Source organism: Helobdella robusta, assembly GCF_000326865.2.
Source record: "Helobdella robusta unplaced genomic scaffold HELROscaffold_1, whole genome shotgun sequence".
NCBI classification, from domain to species: Eukaryota; Metazoa; Annelida; class Clitellata; order Rhynchobdellida; family Glossiphoniidae; genus Helobdella; species Helobdella robusta.
In genome coordinates, this window is record NW_008703570.1 from 12,650,129 (window position 1) to 12,657,824 (window position 7,696).

General features: G+C 33.1%; 1 protein-coding gene across 1 annotated transcript in view; it reads left to right on the top strand.

Annotated features, from left to right (window-relative positions):
- Positions 1 to 2,479, top strand: part of HELRODRAFT_188121 (hypothetical protein) — a 10,751-nt gene extending 8,272 nt beyond the window's left edge. Inside the window, exons 19-20 of the mRNA XM_009011598.1 lie at positions 1,387 to 1,435; positions 1,521 to 2,479. The gene's annotated coding sequence lies outside the window, so the exon portion shown is untranslated. The remainder of the gene's footprint in view (positions 1 to 1,386; positions 1,436 to 1,520) is intronic.
- The last annotated feature ends 5,217 nt before the right edge of the window (positions 2,480 to 7,696 follow it).

Genomic DNA, 7,696 nt, shown 5'->3' on the forward strand with positions numbered 1-7,696 from the left:
TTGTAGATTTTTATGTTTTAAAACACCCGAAACAAAATCTAATTTTGTTTTGATAAGGAAGGGTGTGAAAAAACTTAGAGAGAGTCCGCTCTGGGTTGACTAGTGAGGCAGCTTCGAATAATCAGTGCCTCTTCTGGTCCCTAAGAGACTTAACGCGTGATTCTATGCTCATTGGCATAGTTTCAGAAACGTCTTAAGTTCTCAAAGAGTCAGCCTTGGGTTCACCAGTTAGGCAGCTTCGAGTAATCAGTGCCTGTTCTGGTATCTAAGAGACTTAACGCGTGATTCTATGCTCATTGGCATAGTTTCAGAAACGCCTTAAGTTCTCAAAAGTGGATTTAGTACGAGACTCTATGCTCATTGGCATAGTTTCGCACGCGTACTAGAGTCACACAATTTGTTTCCAGTGTTGTTCTGACTCTTGTTGTCTTGTGTTGGTCGTGCGAAAGCCGATCAGACTCGACGGCCCAGTGAAAACAGGCCGTGGTTGTGCGAAAGCCGACCGACTGACAGACAGGCCCAGTGAAAACAGGCCCTTGGTCGTGCGAAAGCCGATCAGACTTGACGGCCCAGTGAAAACAGGCCAAGGTTGTGCGAAAGCCGACCGACTGACAGACAGGCCCAGTGAAAACAGGCCTTGGGCTCTGTGAAAACGAATCCGCCTCGTTGTTTTGTTTCTTGTGCTATTTGTCGACCTAGGGTTCTTTGCTGGATTCTATACTCATTGGTATAGTTTCACACGCAGCTTGGAATTTCCATAGGCTCCGATTTTTGTGATTCATTTTTTTTTTTATTTATTGGAGTTGTATCGACATCAACATCGGATACACACGTCGAAGTTGTACGATTAAAACGCCAAGAAACATATTCCAAGTTGAAGACCCAACAAGAAGAGTTCTAATTCCTGTATTCCAGTTTGCTCATTGACATTTACATTATTATAGAGTTCATTAGTTCAATTCCTTTTATTTACTTCCGTCGATTAATAAAATTGTTATCGAATATTTTTACGCGTTCGTGTGTTACTCAGTAAAATCATATAATTCGAAAAAGCCCAGTGCCACACAGGACTGGTCGAACTCACGATAAAAATATACACAAAAAAAATTATTGTCGGACCATACAAAAATTCCCTGAGAAAGATAGAGGAGGAGATTGCTTCCTCTTATCATTTTAATTTATTATTATTTAAAATCTCCGACAATTGGCGCCCAACGTGGGGCCTTGTCACCCTTTTAAAAATCCTCCTCCTCCTCATTAATTTATTTTTATTATTATTTTAAAATTTCCGACAATTGGCGCCCAACGTGGGGCCTTGTCACCCTTTTAAAAATCCTCCTCCTCCTCATTAATTTATTGTTATTTATTATTTTAAAATTTCCGACAATATGCATAATTTGTATTTTTTATGGTATAGATATATATGTGTTTGACAATGTAAATAAAATAACATTATAAACCATTCTTATATACATTTATATACATGTTTGATATATATATATACATATATTTATATACTTTATAGATATATATGTATGTATGATATATGTATCAATTTCATGTTTACATTAATTCCAGGCGTCAAAGTACTTCTGAAAAACTCTTATATCCATAAAATTTCTTACAAAATCGTAAAAAAGAGATTAGTTTTTGTTATTCAATGTTACTAAAATAATAATAATAATAATAGTTATGATAGTTATATCATTGCAACAAAAAACCACATCATTAAATTCACAGGCCAATTAAATCACCACTATAGTATGCTGTTGCCAAAGTTGCGTTGAACTGAGTTAGGATCATTATCATTATTTCCAGATGATGATGATTGCGGCGGCAGTACTGATGATGATGATATTTGTTTCCGCAATGAGGCAATCATGCTCTCTTGTTGCTGGATCGTTGAAAGTAGTTGAAGTTGTTGAAAAAGGTGCGCGGGCGGTGGGGGCTTTGTGACGTCAAACTGCTGCTGTTGTTGGTGTCCTAGGTACTGCTGCTGTTGTAGTTGTAGCTGCTGCGGAAATGGTTGTAGCTGCTGCGGAAAAAAATAATGTTGTTGTTGGAATATTAGTGGATGATGTTGTTGTGGTTGTTGTAGGAAAATCGCTGGTTGTTGCGGAAACATTTGATGTTGTGGTTGCGTTGCAGGCCACGTAATTGGTGGAAAGCTTATTGGCGGGAGCGCTGGTGGCGGCGATGTGAACCGCGATGGTAGGTACTGCTGCTGTTGCTTGCCTAAGAAAGAATTATCATTATTACATTTTTTATCAAACCAATTCTTATTAATATCTTTACTAGACCCTGGTGGCCAAGATGAAAAAGCACTATTATTATTATTACTATTATTATTGTTCTTCTTATTGTTGTTCTTCTTATTCTTATTACAATTATTCACGATGTTTCTATTGTTAGCATTGGAAGTCCTATTCATGTCAATGTTGAAGAACTTTGATTTCGGAGGCCAACAAGTTAGATCACTATCAGCGTCGTTAATATTATTGTTATTATTATCATTATTGTTGTTGTTGTTATTATCATTATTGTTGTTGTTGTTATTTTTCTTTTTAAATCTCTTTTTCTTAGTTTTGACTGTTTGCAATTTGCTCCCATCACAATTGTTGTTTTTGTTTTCAGTAACATCAACATCATCGTCATCATCATCTTCAACCGCACCGCAATCATTATCATTACCGACGATACAGTCAGCATCGTTATCATCGTCGTCGTCGTCATCATTATCAATGTCGTTGTCGTCGCAATTTTTGTGGCTGCGCCGTTGTTGCTGCGTTCGCTTCCTCATGTGCTTGCTGGCCTGTCTCGCCTTACGTTCCTCGTCGTCGTCCGAGAATTCTTGTAACTGATGATGAAGGAATGATGATGGAATGATGACAATGATGATGATAGGATGATAATGATGGAATGATGATGATGACGACAATGATGAAATGATGGTGGTTTCAAGTTAGTAGTGGCTACGGTGAATGGCGACGACGACGATGATGATAAAATAATTATCATCATCAGCATTTTGTTTTATGACAAAACTTTCGTACCACAAAGGCTGTATTATCCACCTCACATGCACACACACACACACACACATTATGTAGTATGCACATACGCCTATGATGATCTTTCAGTTTCGGACAGGCAGTAATTGAACCATGCCATCACGTAATAGCAGCTCGAGACATGGCTCTCCTACCGACTGAGCTAACTAACTCTGTGACCATCATCTCAACATTCATCATCACCATCCTCATCATCATCATTATCATAATCACCACCACTATAATCATCATCATAACCTCAACTGGCGGCTCGTTATTATTGACCCAAGAAGCATCTGACCCTTTTGACCTTGGATAGAAAGAAGAGAATGAAGCAATGAATGGATGGATAGACGTATTGCAGAATTATTCTAGAAATGTGTATAAGAATGGAATGGATGAACAGAAGAGTTTGTAAAAGAATGACGAACATGTAAAATGAATCAACAAAAAAATATCTAAGTGTGAACGAATGATGAACGAATCAATAGAACGAACGAAATACCGTTAATAAAAGAACAAACGGGACGAACGAAAGAGTGAAAAGACGAAAAAATGAATGAATTAAGAAGCATATCTAACAGCTGAAGTTGTTCATGGAATACGTATTTGGTCCATTCCGGCATATCTGGGGCGTAGAAAACCTTTGAACCTACCCCAAATTTCTCTGGGAGCGCTGACGATGTTGTTGTTGATGGCTCTTCTGTGTGTATTTCATCATCCTTTCTATTATCATTGTTATTGCTGTTGTTAATATTGTTTTTATTGGTACTATTATTATTATTGTTGTTGTTGTTATTGTTATTCATGACGTCATTGATGTCAGAGTTGCTATTGAATCGAACGCTGTAGTACGGCTGCTTCACTTGTCCAAACGTTTCAAACACCTGGAAATGAATGAATGAATGAAAGAATTAATGAATGAAAGAATAGATGAATGGATGGATAAAGAATGAGTAAATGAATGAAGGAATGAATGACTGATGAACAAACTAAGTGATTTAATGCATCTTATCTAAGTATATGCATGAACGAATGAATGAATGATGGATAGATAAAATAAATGAATGAATAATGTATAATAATAATAGTTATGATCATTATTGAGCGATTAACATTAACATAACTTATTAATGATACAACCTGCCCCAAAACTTTCTTGTTACTGAAAAACAGAATAGAATCGGCGTCAAGTGCTGGAGAACCCAGATAGGAACGGATGACAACTAGGTTAATGAATATTAATCACTTAATTAAATAGCCACGACTTAAATCTGATTGGATGGCAACAACATCCATGAATATTAATTAGCTGATGAACAAGATGCCATGACTCTAATTCGATTGGATGATGAAACATCCATAAATATTAAAAAACTGACTCAATATCTACAAATCGAATTTGATTGGATGGCAGTAACATCAACTATAACCGTAAAAACAACAACAACGACGACAACAACAACAACAACGACAACAACATCAATTATTCACCCAAGACGTCGACAACACTGGTGATGGTGCCAATCTCAACCAGTTGTATGTCGGGAGCCACTGAGATCTGCAAATACTCTATGGCTGGCAGGTCCTGATCGATTGATTGAATGAATGAATGGATGAATAAATAAATGAATGAACAAATGATAGATTATTGAATTAATAAATAAATAGATAAATGATAGATAGATAGAGAGAAAGATAGACAAAAATTAGTTGATTGATCTAATTCATAAATGATTGGCTGATTAATTAACATAACTCCACCCAGTAACCAAAATTAACCTCCAATGTTAGTTCTCCTTTAGTTCTCAATTTTGGCCTTCTTATTGTGGGCGGTTCTTTATTTCTGCCAGAGTTTTTATGAATAAATTATAATACTAATTAACTGACTAGCTAATTAACAAATTATAATTTGTTATTTTTATTATTATGATTAGATATCTGTCATCAGGTAAGTAAAAAATTTGAAATAATGAATGACAAGACTCCACTTACCCTTCATCATTATCATCATCGCTATCATAATCATCATTTCTGCGATCATTACCACCATTGTCATCACTACTACTACTACTATCACTACTACTACTGCTGTCTTTTACTCGATGAATTGAAAATATCTGAAAGAAAAAAATTATTATTGTGATTATTTATTATTATTACTATTATTATTATATCTATATGTAATTTAATGAGAATTAGGTAGAATAATAGCTCATAAACATTACTATAACTAAATAATAACAATAATAATAATACACTAACATCGTTATCATTATCAACTGAGGTGATGTCGAAGTCTATTTTACAATCATTGGTTGTCCAGCATTGCTGGGAACTGAAATTTGGCTTTCCATTAGAAGTAGAATTATCATTGTTATTATTGTTGTTATTATTATTGTTGTTGTTGTTATTATTAGTATCATTGTTGTTGTTGTTGTTCCATTTGTTGTCTGTACATTCGCCGCTTCCTACATGTTCCATCTTCATGTTTCTAATGATGCTAATGTCATACTGATCCTCCATGGTTGTAGTGGTAGTAGCAGTAGCTGCAGCAGCAACAGTAGTATTTGTTGTAGTAGTAGCAGCAGCAGTGGTAGTAGCAGTAGCTGCAAAAGCAGTACCAGTAGTAGCCCCACTAATAGCAGTAGTAGTCTCATTCTCATTCGAAGTAGTAGTAACTGTGCAAGGACAATTAGAATTTAGAAAAAGATTATTAAAAATAATATAATTGTAATATAATATAAAATAGAAGAATATTTTAATGGACAAATAAATAATATTAATTTAGTTATTTTATTTAGTTTTATTGCATTATTTATTATTTAAAATTTTATTATACATAGTAATAATTATAAGTTGGTAAGTAAAAAAACTTTAGTTTTAGATTTAGACAAAAATATAAAAATAATTAAGGCCAGATCCTGTCCTAACTGAAACATAATCCTAACTGACTAACTAAGGTTTTACCACATTATCCTAACTGACACTAACCTTGAAATCCGTCAATAGTGAGGTTATTAGTATTATTAGATGATGAAGAGTCGTTATCAACGCCATCCTTATCTTCCTTCCCAATTTCGCCATCTTCGATTTCCACATCGTTCAATAATTTCTCCGACATTTTTTTACAAAATTTAATTTTGTCTCTAATTTCTAAAAATACAACGAGTTAATATTATACTATGCCGATTTTTATCATCTATTTTTACAAATAAATATGGCTAAAATAAAACAAACAGTCATAATCACACACCCGCATGACTACACTATATATCGCTATGTAAACAAACATAGAACTATACAACGGTCTAAGATATTTATTCTGATATTTTATTTTTCTATGTATAACATTGTATTCGGTATAATAGACTAACGGTTTTCTATCTCTCTTTCCCTCACTCTTTCTTTCTACATATGTATGTATATATATCTGTAAAAAATTTGTATAAAAACGCAAAAAAAGTATTTTTGAAATAAAATTTATTATAAAACATTAAAAAAGAAGACAGCAAGCCAAAATTAATGGAAAAGTGAGTAAACAATCTTGCTGACTGGATTATGAACCAAATATATATAATATCTGTTAAATACTTTTAAATATGCTAACAAAAAGTGCTTGCCAAAAATAAATAATAAAAATTAAAATATATAACAGAAAAAATTGATTAAAAACAAATTATTTATAAAATCGCGAAAAAGACCATCGTTGATTTATTGACTATTGATAGTATTCTCTTTAATTAAGGAGTTGAATGGAGGAATTAAATATTCAAAGTTAAGTTCTACATTTAAAAACTGACGACAATAAATAATGGATATAGCAGGAACAATCATTTCAAATTTGAGATAAAAAGAGAAAAAAACACCCAGAGAAAGAAAGAGAAAGAGAGGAGAGAGAGAGAGAGAGAGAGAGAGAAAGACAGAGATAGAAAGACTGATAACGAAAAAGATATAAGGTCAAACAAAAACTTAAAACTAACTTAAATCACAAATTACATCAAAATTAAATTCTTTGAAATTAACCCACCTTAACACCTATATACATGCAGTGTGTGCTGTGCATCATACATTAACGCAAAAATTATATATATATATATATATATATATATATATATATATATATATATATATATATATATAGACTAGATTAATATATTGGATGTATTAATAAATATTAATAAATAAATAAATATATATATATATATATATATATATATATATATATATATATATATATATATATAATAAAATATCCTGTGACGTTTATGTATTTATTTACGAGTGGCGAGTGTAAAAATATGTGTAAAATAAAATTCAAAATATACATCTTGCTACATAAACACACACACACACACACACACACACAGACACACACGCACACATACACACGTATACATATACACATGTATGGGTATAGATATAACAAAGAAGACAACGATAATTGTGAAGTGTCTAAAATGACGTCACGAAGTTGCAATGATGATGATGATGATGATGAAGATGAATATTTTAATTCTTATTATATCTTTGGTAGTTATGGTGGTTAACACCACCATCCTCGTCATCATCGTCACTATTCCATAGTTTCGATACAAATTTAACACGTTCATAATTAATCGATGATGATGATGACGACGACGACG